Here is a 17908-nt window from a genome sequence, read left to right as displayed (position 1 = left end):
TTTAGTAATATATGTGCATCTCAGAGCTTTTTTGTGTATTTTTGTCTTAAGAGAAAAGCCTTATCAAGACATGCTTAATGATTTGTTCTGTGGACTTCTGAGCACTTATCAATTGCTTAATAATAATTAAAATGTCCAGATCCATAATCACTGTAACAATATGGTGAACCAGTCCATTTTCCTCCAGAACATGTTATGTTGTTTTGAACCTGTATTTTGAAGCCTGTATGACATTTGATAGTGCCACTGCTTCCCCAGATAGATAACTGGGCTTTTTAGAACCAATAATATCAGCATTCTCAAACTCTGGAGGCACTCCACATCCCACATCTGAAAGGGGAGAAAAAGTCACATAGTTACATTTAGTGAGGCATTTTCAATAAATTATCACATTTAGAGTAAATTATTTGTAATATTTCCCAATAAATCCTAAATTACCTAAACCAAAAATCTTATACTTACTATATTATGAAAATTGTCATAGTTAGAAAAAATTATTTGTATTATTCTCAATAAAAACCAAAATGGCTTAAACAACAAAAAACCCTACACTTATATAGTGTATTTATGAAAAATGTTAAACGGAAACAATGAAGCTAGATTAACTATGGAGGGCAGTATGGTGTGGTGGGGGAGAGGGAACCCAATCAATTTGGAATTATAACACTTGAATTCCAGTTCCAGCTCTATCATTTACTGGATAAGTGGACTTGGGAAAATCTCTTATGCTCATCTACAAAATGAGAATGATGCTTGGTATAAGAAAATGAATTATATAAAAAGCATAATATTCTATTTTGCAACTTTTTTTCTGTGGTGACATAACTAAAAATGTATATACATGCTAGTTGTATTCCCAGTCCAATTGGAGGCAGACTTTGAGAATGCAAATTATAAATATTGGAGGTGGAAGGAGATTTAGAGATCACATAGCCCAACTTAGTACATGATGACCTTATTGATTCCAAAAGCTAATATGCATTCCCTTCTGAAACATGTTGTGTGTATGTGTATGTATGTATATATATATGTATATGTATATATATATATAATATGTGTGTGTAATTTAATTATCATAGAATATAAGCATTTTGAGGTCAAATTTATTTCAGTTTTGTCTCTATATTCCCATCACCCAGCATGGTATTTCATAAATATCTACACAGTAGATATTTAATAAATGTTGAAGTATTTAAAATCCCTTGTTTGACAGATGAGGACTTTGAGGACCTGAGATAATAAGTGCCTTGTCCAAAGTCACACAGTCAATGAAAGTAACAGGGATAGAACTAGTGCCTCCTGAATCCTAGCAATTATCTTTTATGCCACACTACCAGCTCACATTAAAAGTCAGCCCAAAGACTTAAATAATTTGATACAGATTGAAGTAAGAACCAGGAAAACAATAGGTGTGATGACTTCCAACAATGTAAATGGAAAGAATGAAAAATTGCAAACCAAATGCTTTATAATTATAATGGTCATGTCTGGTCCTATGAAAGGGTTGGAAAAAATACCACCCCCATCATGGAAGTGAATGCCTACAGGTATGAAGGTTCACACATGTGATCAGACATGGTTTATGAATTCCCTAGTTTTGCTGGACTGCTTTTGTTTTTCTTTTCAGATCTAAGACATTGCTAGGAATGGCTTACTGGATAGGGGAAAATGGAAGGATATGCTTGGGAATAAAGGGTCAAATAAGACAACATAGGAAAAACACTTTGCAAACCTTAAATCACTAAATAAATGCTACCTATCATTGGCAATTGTTATTAAAGTAATGTTAAAAAACCCAAGGTATTAATAAAAATAAGAATGAAAAACAAAGCTAGCCAGCCCAAATTTCTTTTGCCAGTTCTACAACCATATGCAAAAATCAAACTAGAAGGAAGATAACCTCTCTGAGTCTCAGCTTTGTCCTTTGTAAAATGAAGAATTTAAACTAGACAGCCTCTAAAGGCCATTTAAGCTCTTTATCTCTTATGAGGCTGAGGTCATTGAGTTGGTTGAGCAATTACCCCATTCCACTTTAGTGATAAGATGCCATTATATCTTAACCAGTTGAGAACACAATTAAATCAATTTAAGTTTTAACATTAAGTGTGAATATTCCTCAAAAGCCATTGGAAGAGGGGCAGCTAGGTGGTACAGTGGATAGAGCATCGGCCCTGGAGTCAGGAGTACCTGAATTCAAATCTTGCCTCAGACACAACACTTACTAGCTGTGTGACCCTAGGCAAGTCACTTAACCCTCATTGTCCCACCCCCCCCAAAAAAAAAGAAAAAGAAAAGATACCCTCAACTCCGTAGAGAAACCCCTAGAACCTTAAAGGGAAGTTTGGCAGCTGGATTCTTAGAACCCAGCCAGTACAGCATAGAGGTAGGCAAAAGTATCTCCAGAGTCTAAATGTCCTATTTTATGATCTGATGATTCTATGATATTTCTTATTTTCTCATTTAGTAGAGGGATCCCTCAACTCAGGCTGTGTGTCTTTATAAATATTGCCTAGTATGAGTGAGATTTTCCCCACCCCTTAGAGATAAGTAATTTAACTATGGTAATAATCAGTATACAGACTACAATTTGTGATTTAATATGTTCAGTTATTCTTTAGTAGCTTAAATAAATAATAATGGAGCAAATAAGACAGATATTAATAGTGCTTATATAAATGCTATATTGTAAACTGATCTAGAAATCACATATCCAGTATCCATCAACTCAATTCCAATTGTGGTTAGGCATCTACCAATCAGCTTAAAGGTCAAGTACCAAAAATAGTAACTTCTGAGCTAGAACAGACCAATCAGAGCTTGAGGAAAAGTCATCTAATGAAAATTGATGGATTCTGCTGTCTGCCAAAAAAACAACAACAAATCAACACTAGTGATTTCAAGCACCCCTGGTAAAATCCTGATAGATTTATGTGTTAGCAACTTGATTGTACATGAGACTGATGGTTCTTATACATATTGTACATACACCACTTGGATTGTGTGGTGTGAATTATGTTGTAGAAGGAGCTTATTGGGTATAAATACCCTTGGGTCCTGGGTTCTGGGTCTTGGGTCCTAGACCTGAAACTGGCTTTGTTTGTGAGACAGACCCTCTCTCAATAAACCTATTTTCTATGGCTGGAGACTGTGGTTTTTCTTCATCTGACCTTACAACTTAGAAATTTTTGTGACACTAAAAAAGGTATTTTAGAGTTGCTAGAGATATGTAGCAGATTACTGAAGTAAATACTTAGAAGCTATAGTTATAATTGCCATACCTTAAACAGTACTCAAGGATTTACATTTTGGTTTCTACTTATTCTACCTAAACTATATCTCTAAATTTATGTTGAAACTTTTAGTAATTCTCATTTACATACCCATTTCAAATTTATAAGAGTTTCTTTCTATAAAATACCATGAGATAGGTGTTATTTCAATAGTAGAGATGTGAAAACAGGTGAAGAGAGTTAAGTGATGATTTGACAACCTCACATAGCTAGTCCTCTGATCCAAGACTTGTACTTTTCTATTACAAAGGTTTTTACTATTACTTCATGTATTTGCAGGGAGGATCAAATCAGATAATGTATGTAAACACTATAAAACTATACTGCACTATATAAATGTAATCTACTATCAGGAGAAGACACCACTTTCATTTGAAATGATTGAGAAAGGAGATAACATTTAAATTTGACCTTGGAGGATAAGTAAAAGCTCTACTGGTAGAGGAGAGTGGGAGGTTGTATTATGAATAGGAAGGTTATAAACAAAGATCCAGAAGTAATAAATCATAAGCATATGCAGAATATGTCAGATACTCTGCTCTTCAATGGTTTTCATTGATGGATCAAGATAGATGGTGTAATTATCCATTGGCAGATGACACAAAGCTTAGAGGCACAGCTAACATCTTGGATGAAGGAATGAGGATCCAAAAGATTTTGATAGGTTGAAACTTTGGGCTGGACTCCAATAATATTAAATTTAAAAGGAATAAATGTAAATTACTACACATGGATTCAAAAAAATAATGATCACAAATACAGTAGAGGGAAGTCTAGTTTGATAGGAGTTTAGTAAAATAAAAGCGCCTAGAAATTTTAATGGTCTATAAATTCAACATGAATCAAGAGTGACATGATGGTCAAAAACTTTAGTGGACTTATGGTACTATTTCAAACATAATTTCTTAAACACTGAAGGTGGTAATTTCCATTGAAGTCTAAGTTGCTCATGTCATATCTGAAGTGTTGCATTCTATTCTGGCACTATATTTTAAGGAAGAATAATGATGAGCTTGAGAATGCTGAGAAGAGCCCAACCAGGATGATGAGGGCAGTGGAGAACAAGAAATAGGAAATGTGCTGAAGCACATAGGGATTTAGACTAGAAAACATTTGGGGGTGGGGGATATAATTGCAGTTTCAAGTCCTTGCAGAGTTTGCTTATCAGATAGGACAGAAGAGGAAATTTAGACTTGCTTGGCATAGGAAGACAGAAATAAGAGCAAAGGGTGACAGTTACAGAGAAGTCAGATTTTAGCTCATTTTTTACTTTCTGGGAAGATCTCACTGGAGATCTTCAAATTGAATCACCACTTTTAAGAGATATTATAAAGTTGATTCCCATTTAAACACAGGTTAGACTAAGTGACTTCTAAGGTCCCTTCCTTCTCTGACATTCCATGACTCTATAAATGCATATAATATAAATGATGGCTAGGTTACTATTTCCTGCCAAATAAGATTAAATAGGCAAAGATCATTAAAACAAGCAATCCATTCTTTATATACAAATGACACTGCTAAACTTTACTTTCTTTCTTTAGGTGAATTAAACACTTCCATGAAATAAAATTTATATTTTAAAATTTATATTTTATTAAATTTTCCTTATTAAACTCCTTCCTAAGAAGGACAATAGCTAAACTTCTGCCATAGCCTAGTTCAATAAACCTGAACCCATAAAGCTTAAGTGAAATAGGCTATATTAGCTTACTAGTAAAACTGCTTATAAGAACAATATAAAGGTGCAGCTAGGTGGTGCAGGTGAAAAAGGCACTGGCCCTGGATTCAGGAGGAACTGAGTTCAAATCTCACCTCTGCCACTTGACATTTACTAGTTGTGTGACCCTGGTCAAGTCACTTAGCCTTCATTGCCCCACAAAAAAAAGAACAAATATAAGCATGATATAGTTTTACTACTTTTTAAAATAACTTTACCATTAGTAAGATTTTTGAAAAATTATACAAATTTTATATGGGACATAAGATAGAAATATGATGATTCAAATAAATTAATTGAATAGATTAACAAGCAGAGAGAAGACCAATGTGAACATACATAGTAGTCTGTATTTCTTCCAAAGACAAGAAAGTTCCTCAATACATTTGAAATATTTAATGTACAAAATAATATTTTATGGAATCTTAGAATTTCAGCACAGGAAAGAGCCTCAGAGATCATCTAGTCCAGGGTCCTTAACTTGGGGTCCAGGGACTCCCAAGTGGCCCATCAGAGATTCTGTAAACTGAGATTGGAAAAATATTACATCTTTATTTTCACTCACCACTAACTGAAATTTAATATTTTCTAAGATTATGAATTTTTAAAAACCCATTGTTTTGAGAAGAGGTCCTCAAAGTGGTCATAACACATGAAAGGCTAAGAACTCTTGATAGACTAATCATGTCATTTTATAGACCAAAAAAACTGAGTCTAGAGAAGCAAGTGACTTTTATGAAGTCACAATATAGAGGCAAAACATGTCTCCTGAATTCTTTTTTTTTCCCCCTTGGGCAGGGCAATGAGGGCCTAAGTGACTTGCCCAGGGTCACACAGCTAGTAAGTGTCAAGTGTCCAGGGCTGGTGCTTTATCCACTGTGCCACCTAGCTGTCCCCTTGTCTCCTGAATTCTAGTTTATTGTTCTCTCTTCCAAAGCTTTCTGGAATGCATTCATTGACTATTCAAAGCAAGATTCCTCTATCAATTCATCATAAATCAATCAAATGATTTTTCTAATTTAAATTTGTGTCATTATTTAAATGATAGTAATAAACTTGAAAAGCTTTTTAAACAATCTTTCATTTCTAGAAGATAGAAAGTGTGTTGTTTCTAAACTTTTCTTACCTACACACTCTGGCTCAGGTTGCCACTTTCCATTACTGCAAATTATTTCACTGGTGATTTAGGTTCAAAATTGTTCTCACACCGATAATGAATAGCCACACCATCTCTAAATTCTCTGCTTTTTACCGAGTAGATAAAATACCCATTCAGAAGTTGTTGGGGGCAATTCACAATCCTGCAGCTGACCTTTCTCTTAAAACAAAACAAAACAAAACAAAAAGCAAAATGCAAACATGTCATATGTGATGTAGAAGCTTTTCAACAATCTTTTTGAAAGTTATCTGCAAACATTTAAAAAAACATTTTCCCCAAATCATTTGAACTAACAAAGCATGCTTGTGTTTATCACAGTCATGGAAAGGAATAGCAATTCCTCCCAATACTATTTTGTTTCTCATTGTCTGTGATAGAAGGGAATAATCAACAGTGATTTCTAGGCAGTGAAAGATAATGCTTATTTTTACCTACCTATACATTTGGGATACACAGTTTGATTTCTTTTACACTCCACTTTGAAATCCAATTTGGACTGAAGTGTGTATCCTGATATACAGTGAATTTCAATGGAATCTCCCACTTCCAAGTACATGCTTTCATTAGACCTCCTTTTGGGATCAGTTTCTGCTCTGCCATTTCTTCTAATGTAACAAAACCATGGATCTGAAAAGACAGATTTAGTTCCAGAGTTTGAGTACAAAAACAAAAACAAGAGAATAAAGGTGGTGCATATGTGTGTGTGTGTGTGTGTGTGTGTGTGGCTTGTAAAGGGTGATCATGAGGATTCTTTTAATTGGCCACTGAACTGGAATTCACAAAAAACCCTACCTTTATTCTCTTTGTGTGTGTGTGTGTGTGGGGGGGCAGTTGGGGTTAAGTGACTTGCTCAGGATCACACAGCTAGTAAGTGTCAAGTGTCTGAGGTCACATTTGAACTCAGGTCCTCCTGAATCCAGAGCCAGTGCTTTATCCACTGTGCCACCTAACTGCCCCTCTTTCTTCCCTTTAACTGAAATGTGTTGATTGCTTTGAAATGCCTCTTAAGAGCCAGGTAGGGTAAGGTCAGCCAGCTTCATTCCCCTCCCTGGCATGGCCACTTCTGTCTCTTTGGTGTTTGTTCTTTCTGATCTCAAGTGAATGAGCATGCTGAGTTGGAAATGTCTAGTTAACCTTGTGAGTTTCAAAAGGCATGTAGCTTTTGGCTACAGTAAGCAGTAACAAAAGCAGAATGTGCTGGTGTGACAGCAGCTCCCAAGGCTCCTAGACCTAGGGACCAACCAGTCCAAAACACTTCATTTTACAGATGAGGAAACAGGTCTAGGAAGGTTAAATGGCTTTGCTCAAAGTCACATAGAAAACAGAGTCAGAATCTGAACTCAGTTTCCTGACTCAAATCCAGAAATCTTTCTGCTGTACAATGCTGTCTCACGAAAGAAATAATCTGCATCTTGAGTGGAGAGACACACCAATGATAGATAAATGCAGAGAGATAGTCACTTAAGAAAAGGCAGCATTTGGGACCTTTAGGTGGATGCAGTGGACAAAGCACCAGCCCTGGATTCAGGAGGAGCTGAGTTCAAATAGGGCCCTAATAAGGAAACAAAACCAGTAAAACTAGTTTGCTACAATTCAACCCTAGCACTAAGTGGGATACAATTCTCTTCTTATCATTCTAAATCATCAAAAGATAAGTTTTGGCGATGGTTCTCAAATGACTATAGAGATCCTGGAGTTCAGCTGAGTGGCTTATCTAGCAGAGAGAGTACCTGAGGGAAATTGTAAACGGGAGAAAACAATTTCTAGGGCTAGAGGTTTTAAGGCATTCCTCTGCTATCCCTGTTCCTTACTACCTATGTACTCTAAATCTGATCCTACTTTTCCTATGGATATTTTATATATATTTGTGTGGTAGTATGCCCAAGTTTTTTGGGATAATATTTTTTTAACTACTGTCATATTATACCATCTTAGTAAATGCCTTTCCTGAAAGCTGATTATCTACTGACTGATTATAAATGGAGAGTTGGTAGCAGGGGCTTGGAGGTAAGACTAGTCACACAGGGTTTTCCCTAGACAAGTGGTAGTGTCTGTCTTTGGGACCCTCAGGTCTATATTAGTCAAGGGAGTTAGCCCAGAGGGAATGCTACATATAACTAAAGAAGTATTAAAGTATTGGGGCAGCTAGGTGGCCCAGTGGATAGAGCACCAGCCCTGGATTCAGAAGACCTGAGTTCAATTCTGGCCTCAGACACTAAACACTTACTAGCTGTGTGACCCTGGGCAAGTAACTTAACCCAATTGCCTCACACACAAAAAAATTTAAAAAAAATAAAAAAAAAGAACAAGAAGTATTAAAATATTGATCTATTTTATAAAGTAAGATTCAAACTACAACTTCTAATAGGGTTAATAAATGGTAAAATGAGGTTCATGAAAAAAATATTGAATAAAAAATAATGATGTGTCAATGAAATATACCCAAGTTATCTCACTAATTTTTTATTTTTGATCAATAGGAATTCCACGTATACATGGAAAATTCTAAATAATTGGTATCTTAAAAAAGAGATTTATTTAGTTCTAAAAAGGCAGCACAATAACACAGTGGAGACAGTGACTGGCCCTGGATTCAGAGAGAGCTAAGTTTAGTTACTGTCTCGACACATTCTGGAGCCAGGAACATGGGAAAGTCAATTAACTTCTCAGTACCTATGGCAATTCTTAATGTTTATTGACTGACTGTAAGAAAAGTTGTCATATGAATTGGTAGAGAGAATTTCCACCACAGGAGTTCTATACACAGGGAAAGTGTAAGTCTGGATCCCCCCCAAAATTAGTTCTATTGTGGTATTCAGCCACGAGATTAGATAAATGAAAAATTAAATTTAATAGGTAAAACAATCTGAGGTAAACAGTCTATTTCTTAAAATCTGCAATCAATAAAGTTTCTTTTCCTTCTTTTTTATTAGCTTATTTTTCTCTTTATTTTTCTTGCCCCCTCAATAACACGGCTAATGTATAAAAATATGCTTTTTAAAAAAAATTCCCCTTTTTAATGTTTAATTAAGTTTATTCCACTTACCTAGACACCTGGGTGCATCTGTCCATGTCCCACTTTCACAAAAAGATTTCTTGTCTCCTTCTAGAAGATAGAACAGTTGGCACTTGTACTCTACAAAAGACCCTGGTGGGTATTCTTTCTTTGATAGGCCTATTGGTATCTCCATTCTTAATAGTCAGTGGAGGTCCACACTTTTTGCTGTCTTCTATGAAAAATATCAGAGATCAGTATGGATGATGCCACATAGGACATGTTGGTTCTATCAGTGAGAAGTTCAGTCTGACTACATTGGGCAAAGAGCTTCATCTCTTAGCTGACTACATTGTCCCTATGGGTATGCTATCTGTACTTCTTATATCTTGGACTCATTATTTGAATTCTATACTTTGTATCCTCAACTGATTATAAACAGGGGCTAAGTCTTCTATTTAGGATTATAAGATTACAAACTACATGCATAATTTGATTTCAAGGCTGTTATAAAGACCTATTTGACAGAAAGATCTTCTCCACCAATCTGAAACACCTGAAGTTTTCCACCATTAGAACTATGAAACTCGCCTCATGATGAAACTGTTAAAGTATATGTTTTCTGGAAGTAAAGGAGGAAGGATGAAGAAATGTCTGGAGCCAAGAACACTGGGTAAGGAGAAAAAAACTAAAAGAACTGCTACAGTGTGTGAACTCTGAAGAGTTGGGGGAATTTCACAAGGTTTTTCAATCCAGAAGTGGTGTTAAATTAGCAGATTAACAACATTTCTTGGGTAACAGTGTAAAGGATGGATTGGAGCTGAGGGAGAGAATGGAGGTAGGAGGACCAAATAGGATGTTTTGCTAATGGTTAATAGAATACTAGAATCCCACATGAATTTCAATGATAGTTTTTGGGAAGCCATTCCATAATCTGCTGTTGTCTAATCCAAAGGCATGACTTCAATGTGCAAAATGGATATATTGTGCCAACTCTGAAATTTTACATACTCTTCTATAGTTCAGGTGGGTGATACCAAGGACAGAGGACAGTGGGTCTTAACCGGAGTCCAGAATCCATAAATATATAAATTTCAGATGATCTATGAAACATGGATGGGAAAAATTTACATTTTAAAAAAATTTCACTAATTTCTACTGAAACTTAACGTTTCCCTTCAATTATCAATGCTAGGTAACAAATCATTATTCTGAGAATAGGTCCAGACTGCCATGGGGATCCAGGGCACATTAAAAAAAAAAAGGTTAAAAACTTCTTACCATAGAGTCACAGGTAATGAAAAATAGAGAGGAATAGATAATTTAGGAGGTAAAATAGTGATAAAAATCAGATGTGTGAGAAGCAACTCATATCTGCTCACGAGAGCTGATTGGTAAATTTTCCAGCATGAACATTGGCACCTTGGAAATTGGCAAACACTACAAAGCAAGACTGGGTTAATGTTTTGTTTGTTATCTAGATGAAAAAGTGATCTAGAAATACTAGCAATACAGAATAAATTTAAAAGTGTGTTATGTGCCTATTTTTTTTTTAAAGAGAGTCAAGAATTATATATTTCCAGCACAGCATTGGGTAGAATTGACAGAATGTAATAATCAGATTGGGAGCCAAGAGAGAAGCCTGGATTATTTTAGCACGTCAGTGACTCTTTTAAATAGTAAAACAATGGGCCAATCAAAGCTTACAGGCTTGGAAGCAATACACTCAAGTTTTCTTTTACTCCTGACAGGAAACTCATGAAATGGTCTGCCTGACTTTTCAGTTCATTCAGATATGTGTGTTGTTTCTGGCACCTTCCGAGCTGTGATCTCAGTTAAGCATTATGTTATCAAGGTATCAGAGAAAACTCTTTATTTACTTTGTTGCATGTGGAAATGTTAGTGTTGGTTCATGGTTGTTAAGAGGAATTAAAAACACAAACACACACCTCTCTAACTTTTCCAGAATTAGATAGTTTTTTATTTCCTTCAGTAAAATAGATAATAGATACATAGATAGAAGACACATAGATAGATAACCAGATAAAAGGAAGCAACATGGCATAGTAGAGCAACACTGGACCTGAAATCAGGAAAACTTGAGTTCAAATTTGAACTCACTTACTAGCTGTGTGTCCTTGGGCAAGTCATTTAATCTCTATGTCCCCACTTTCCTCTTTTGCAAAATAGGGATGATAATAGCTCTATTCCCTGGTTGTTATGATTATCAAATTAAATAAAATTTGTAAAATGCTTTGCAAACCTTAAAGTGCTATTTAAATATGAGGTATCACCATCAATCAATCAATCAATCAATCAATCATCATCACCACTAAAAAGAGCCCAGAAATAAGGATACTGAGGATGTTCAGATGTGAAGTATACATGGTACATGCATTTCCATAGGGTCAGACCTAGCAGCAGGTTGTAGAGTACTAATTAAGCCTTAAATTTGCAAAATGAAGCAACATCTCTTGAAATGTCTAATATTATTGCCTCTCTCTCAGGCTATGCCATCCTAAAAGAACAAAATAATCAAATCTTCCTTCAAAAAGAACCAATATTTTCCTTCCTTCTTTCCACCCACCCCCCACCCCCCCTTTTTTGGTCATTATCTTATTTTGCCCTAGAATTGAGAGCACTTTAACTAATTTTTTTCAGTTTTCCCCTCTTTTCACAAAATTATTTCCTACAATAGGACTTTCTGCTTCCCAAGTTAATCCAGTTCAGTAGCTTACCTTGACCCCTACAGATGATGCAGAGGATTGGAACAATAAATAAAGTCAGCACACCATTTTATAGCTTCTCAAGATTCTTTAATAGCTCGTGCATGTACTATATAATTTGACTCTGCTCTCATCCATTCTTACCCTAACTTGCTTTAGCATGTGAAAGGACAGGCAACAAGCCTATGGTGATGTAAGAAAAGGGAGGGAGGAGGATAGAGATGTGTGGATTCCTATCACCTCCTTGTCAATATTCAAATGAGGAAAGAAACTTGTTGAATACTTTTTCCCTTTGTCATCTTCTTAAGCTCAGTGATTTTCTCCAATTACCATACAACCTATGGGTGTTGATAACCCTGCTAATTGAAATAAAATTATTTGGGTCAAGCAATGTTAAAAGTTCTGATTTAACTACTGCATAAATTAATTGTGTAAAGATTGAAGAAGCAGTGTGATGTAGTAGATAGAGAGCTGGCTTTGGAGTAGATAAGAACTGGGTTTTAAGATCTACCTCTGATATATACTTCCTGTTTGATCCTGGGCATATCAGTTAAACTTATCAGAGCCCAAATCACCTTTCAAGATAAATTGGAAAACAGTTGCTACTCTGCATTGGTAGATAGCAATATTAGTTAATATTTATATGGTACTTCCTATATACCAGGCACTCTGCTAAGTGCTTTACAATTATATCTCATTTGATCCCCAAAACAACCCTGCAAGGGAGGTGATTACTATTATCCCTATTTTACAGATCAGGAAACTGATAGCAAACAGAGGTAAATGACTTGCTGTGAGTTAACAATTAGTAAGTATCTGAAGCTAGATTTGAACTAGGGTCTTCTTTGACTCCAAGTTCAGCACACTTCCACTGAGCCACAACTGCCAATGAAATCAACAAAATCTGGCAAAGGGTAGGGATGAGGAAATCAATTCATTAATCAAATTGAATTTTTCAATTCCAATTGAGCTAGCTTGAGCTATTAGAAGCCATTCTGCCTTAACCCAAACCTGCCTTGTCATGAGATACATAATGAGTTAATCATGAAGCCTTGACTCTCTTTAATGTAGCTTTTGCCCCTTTGAGCATTGGGCATTTTGAGTTCTGCATATCAAATCAAATTTGCTTTTGCAGTGGTTAGAAAGAGAGCAAAGAAAATTAGAAAGTGATGAAGGTCTATAGAAGGTGCAGAGGATTAGGGAGGTTAAAGCAGCATGTAAATAGGACGATGGGAAAGGTTGTTCCTGATAAATTGCCAAAGTAGAATGGAATCTATGTCTCCTGTTAATCATATTAGAATATGTGATCCAATATCCTTTTCAAAGCCCTGTGCTAGTAAAAGAATAGATGTTAAGTCAATGGTACAGACAAAGTCATCCTTAGTGTCTGGCAAACCAGACACATCTCTCCAGGACCCTTCCCCGGGCTTCAATTAGGGCCTTAGGGCTTAAAGGAGAGATAAGTTTGGTGGCTCATTAATAGTTGGTAACTAGAGAAAAGAGACTGAGATCACGAGGTGAATGCCATTCTGGGCACAGTAGGCAAGGAAGCTCTCCAGTAGCTCTCTCTCTAGGTAATGTGGAACTTCTGAACTCTGCTTGGAGCCATGTGCTCTCTCTTACAGACAATATGTGTGCTGGGGGGTTTTGAGCCTGCAGGCATTGCTCTCCTAACTTTTAATATAATTAATAAATGTTACTACTAAAAAAATAGTTGGTACTAGAAAAAAATAACCCCGAGACTCCAATATATTTAATTCGACTGAAAAGACCTTAATTAAGGCAAGTAGAAAAACTTCTTTCATGCATCCTCTCAGTTTAGAAATTAATATTAGTGCAAAATCCTCAAGGGAAGGGGTTATCTCATATATATATATTTGGATTCCCAGCACCTATTGCAATGCCTAGCAAATAGGAGCATTCTAATAAATGCTTGTAAATAGATCGAGTCTCCCATCCTTTCAAGGCCAGTTATTTTAATATAACACTATAGCTATAAAAATGCCACATGTGCTCGTGGGTGTTTGATGTAGGGGACACATAGTATTATTTAGCCAGACTCTGTACTCCTAATGATGGCCCTGGAAACACTTCAGCTAAGTAAAAACAACCTAAGATGAATTTGCTATCTCTGCCTGGTACCAGAGATTGGTTAAGTTCAACTCCTTAACATTCCTGCATTATCACAGCCTTGGCTTCTCTAAAAACAAACTATCTTGAGATTAATGAAGCAATATTAAATTTTAGGTACAGAGATATAAAGCATTAGTAAAAAATACACCTCATGTTTTCTTCTCTAAGTTTTGTTTTTAAGTAACTGTACTGTTGGTAGGAGTGCCCATATAAATGAGACCAGAGAACCATCCAAGAACCTTGGAGATATTTAGCATGCTGATACAATATTGCATATATATGCATACATATACACACATATACATACGTACGCACATACACACATCTATTCATATGTTATCGACCAGAGAAATATCTTAAATTTATAGCAAATGATAGTCTATTATAATGTTATAGACCAACAAATTTATACTAATTTTTAAAATCAGGTTTGTTTGTTTTTTAACTTTCTAAGGTTTAATTACTTGAGTGACTTATCTGTATGAGGAAAATGTTAAAGTCAGTGGAGAGCAAACTGGTTACCTAAAGTGAGGCAACCCATGGCACCTGCTCCCGATTTCTATTTGTAAGGCATGAATACCACCCAAGTCAACTTTAATTTGGAGAGTGAAATAAAGGGAGATTTGTTTAGTTTGCCATTATTTCTTCTACTTCAATGTATCAGTGGATCGATGATCTCATCATGTGAGTACCTCTTCTGACCTTGATTGCAACTTATCCAGCTTTCTCATCCTCTAGGATTTTTGTCCATGTGCTTCCATAGATCCTTCAAAGAGGGTCCATTAAACTTATTGGGACCCTCTTTGATCTATCTGCATTGTAAGCATTCTGAAGCAGCACTCGGGTTATCCATTATCCTTTATTCTTGTTATCCCAGCAAATATATTGCTATGGCTCTCCCCCAAGCACTACAGATATGATTGTTATATAATTGTTATGGAGGAAATAGATGGGGGCTTGGGGTGGGGGTTCTTAGGAATTCCTCTTTAATAGAATTACACCCTCTTGAACACAAATCCAATTAGAATAAAATAATAGTTTATTTAGGAGCTAGGGAAAGGAAACCAAGAGAGAAATCCTTGGACCTCTTGTCATGGGGAGAAGGCACAGAGTGTGGCTCCTTGAGATACCTATCTCCCTGAGCAGAAGACAGGCAGATACTTTATAGAGGACAATGGTGGTCCGATGAGGTGATTGTCTGACTGTGGAAAGTTCCCTTATTGGGGGAGGACCATCCCTCTATTGGTGGTGGCTGGGGGAGTGGGTGAAGGTTGGCGGCGGATCTCTCAAGCCATTTCTCTCCTCCTCATGCCACAAGAGGCAGCAGCCACACCTAATTTTATCTCCCCAGGGGTGAGGGAGACTGGAAAGAAGGGTGGTGGTCCTGGAATTGAACTGAGTCCCTATCCTGTGCTACTTATCTCTTTAGATGTGTCTGTCCTTTGGTTTTCGGTTCTCAGGGAGAAGGTTCTTTTGATTTACCCCAGAAAGCTTCTGGGATACCCAGGGCCATTCAGATGAGGTACCCAGGCCCATAACATTATTAAGAGCCAAACAGAATTTTTAACAGAAAGATACTTTACTGAGTTGTAAATGTCACTATATTGGGGCAACTAGGTGGTGCAGTGGATAGAGCACTGACCCTGGATTCAGGGGAACCTGAAGTTCAAATCCAGCCTCAGACACTTAACACTTCCTAGCTTTGTGACTCTGGGCAAGTCACTTAACCCCAATTGCCTCAACCTATGAAATATCTGGGAGTGTGCACATGTTTATATGTAAATTTAATTTTGATACATTAGGATCTATGAGATTAAATGAGAAGACAGTAAGATGAAGATGTAAGAAGTGACTTGTTTTGTGAATAAATATTATAAAGATATTGTATGATAAGTGAGTCTGAACCGTTTAGAGTGATGTTTCTAGAAGGGGATGGGGCTATCTCTAATCTTTATACATTTTTGATGACATAAAGGTATCACAGATGCTTAATAGCTTTGAACATGGCAGAGTGAGATTTTACATGGAAGAATAGCATAAAATAGTGGTAGAACTCACATAAAAAAAAATTAGGGTTAGTTTAAAACATACCATGAAAAACTTATATTAAACACATCTGGGATAATTGATTTTACCTCTTCCACATTTTGTTCTCAATGGAGGTGATCCTGGAGTTAAATGAATTCTTAGAATGCAAGAAAATTCAGTCCTTTGTCTTATTCTTGGATATTTTTTTCCGGCGGCTATCCATTTAACCTGTATGTTTGTTTTTCCTCATCTATTTCTTCATATACTATACATGCCTCTGAAAGGTGAAAATACATATTACCATTGATACTAAATGTGTACAACATTTCCAAAGTAATCAGGAATATAAAATACATTTCTGCAGTAAAAATGTAGATCAGTCATCTCCTCTTCTATCCACAATGTAGAGCAATAAAGTATTAGATTCTGAATAATAAGGTGGGAGCTTTTTCCTCTAGCCCCAACATCTGGAGAAATATTGTGCTTCCTCCGCACAGCAGTATAGAGAACACCAGCCCCTGACTGAAGTGTTCCAGACTCTGAATGGAAGAATGGAATTTTTCAGTTCAGTGGGATATTTTAAATCTGGGATCAATAAACTAAGCCCTTTGGATAAATATGAGAAAGATGTAGGGTGGGAAAAGCACAAACAGAGGCAGAGAGAGTAGTGGAAACTCAAAAAGACTTTGAGTGACTGGAAACTTCTACTCATTACTATGCTTAATGAAAGAATCCATCTGGGAGATGATGGAACTGCTTTTCACAAAGGGACTTTAGAAATGGGATGAACTGCCTCACTTTGATTCTCTCTGTATTTTATTATTGACTGTTAAGCAGAAGATATTTTTATTACTAGGTATTTCCCTGTCTTTTAAATTGTGTGTTCACTGTTTTTGATAGAACTTTAAAATGGATTTCTTTAGATAAAGATAAGATCTGATCTCATTTGTTTTACTTGAGTCGATGTGTTTCTTTTCATAAAATGGAAATGGGGAGGAAGATCCAGTGGCTCCCCAATTCATAAAATTTAAACAGGTCAGAGATCTTCATTTCTGGCAAAACTGTTACTGATTTTTTTTTTCTTTGCAGTAGCTCAAGAGTTTTATGATGATGTTTTAATAAGCTTCCCAAAAGATCAAGAAAACGAAAACAGTCAGGTTTGGGCTAATTCATTCCAATTTAAAACTCTAAGTGGGCTCTTTGCCTGTAGCTAAATGCTGATGCTTGAGGCAGAGAATCTACAGGGCCACAAGTGAGAGAATGGAGAGGGGAGAAAAGAAGTAAGGCTGTGTCTAGTTGTAAGATAATGCCCAAAGCCAAGAGCCTACTTCAGAAAACAAGTATATTCGGAGAGGAACTAGCCTTTTAATTTTTAGAAGGGAAGAAGGAAAGTTTTTCTTAGCTAAATTGCCCTTTATAGCAATACCTGCTGGTTACACAAAGACTCAAGGCTCTCCACAATCTGGTTCATATTTGCTTTTCCAGACTTGGTTTCCTTTTCCTCCTTCATATACTCCATGATCCAGTCTAACCTGAACTGTTAGGTATTCCTTGATTTTATCCTGTCCTCTCTACTTCTGTGCATTTACATAGGCACAAAAGTTTGAGTTTCTAGTTTTGGGTTATAGATTCACTCTATATATTCTATTCATTCTTTACTTTCCATGGGCATTGTAGAAGGACCTCAAATTGGGGTCCCCTACTCTGCTCTGTTAAGAGAGTATCAATTTCTGAGCCATTTATAACCTGTTTTCAGGCATATTTTTTGGTCTCATCTTCAGTGTTACTATTTTTTTTTTTTTAGCGAGGCAATTGGGGTTAAGTGACTTGCCTAGGGTCACACAGCTAGTAAGTGTT

General features: G+C 36.2%; 1 long non-coding RNA gene across 1 annotated transcript; it reads right to left on the bottom strand.

Annotated features, from left to right (window-relative positions):
* Nucleotides 1-130: 130 nt before the first annotated feature.
* On the bottom strand, nucleotides 131-16306 carry LOC122726277. Its single transcript, XR_006352786.1, has 5 exons — nucleotides 16159-16306; nucleotides 9216-9399; nucleotides 6605-6796; nucleotides 6137-6328; nucleotides 131-330 (listed from the first exon to the last, which is right to left on the bottom strand). It is a non-coding gene; the product is annotated as an uncharacterized LOC122726277 (long non-coding RNA).
* Between the last annotated feature and the right edge of the window lie 1602 nt (nucleotides 16307-17908).

This window comes from Dromiciops gliroides, chromosome 4, assembly GCF_019393635.1.
Source record: "Dromiciops gliroides isolate mDroGli1 chromosome 4, mDroGli1.pri, whole genome shotgun sequence".
Classification (NCBI taxonomy): domain Eukaryota; kingdom Metazoa; phylum Chordata; class Mammalia; order Microbiotheria; family Microbiotheriidae; genus Dromiciops; species Dromiciops gliroides.
Note: the sequence above shows the minus strand (reverse complement) of the source record. Positions and strands in the feature narration are given on the sequence as shown.